Genomic DNA, 520 nt, shown 5'->3' with positions numbered 1-520 from the left:
GTCTTAACGATCTCTTTCCATGCGTATCAACCTTGATCTCTCGTATCCTCCCTCGTATCCACGTGTATTCAAAAGTTTGTTTTTCGGTCATCATCTTTATTTATTTGGTCCGTTATCTGATAATGAAATCAACCGTCGTATACGTACAGTGGCTTACAAAAATACTGGAATATATAGAACTAGAATTACTATTACAGAAAATTTTGATGAGTATATCATGTCCATTACACGGAACTTTTGGAAATTTCATTAGCATTATCATGAAACATGACTATGGTATTTATAACAATAAAATTTCAAACCAATCCGAAAATGTACTTAGAAATTACAAGACATCTATTGCAAACATAAACTTAATGAAATATCATTATACAGTATGAATAGCAGTCTTAAATATACAAATAGCGTTAAAGATCGTCTCCTTACATATTCTGGCATATAGCGAATTGTATGCTTGATTTATATAGTGTAATGTATGCTTCCAATAAATAGTTCGATCCTTTTCAAATTTAACCAATAT

This window comes from Bombus vancouverensis, chromosome 16 (assembly GCF_051014615.1).
Source record: "Bombus vancouverensis nearcticus chromosome 16, iyBomVanc1_principal, whole genome shotgun sequence".
NCBI lineage: Eukaryota > Metazoa > Arthropoda > Insecta > Hymenoptera > Apidae > Bombus > Bombus vancouverensis.
This window is presented reverse-complemented; position numbering follows the sequence as displayed.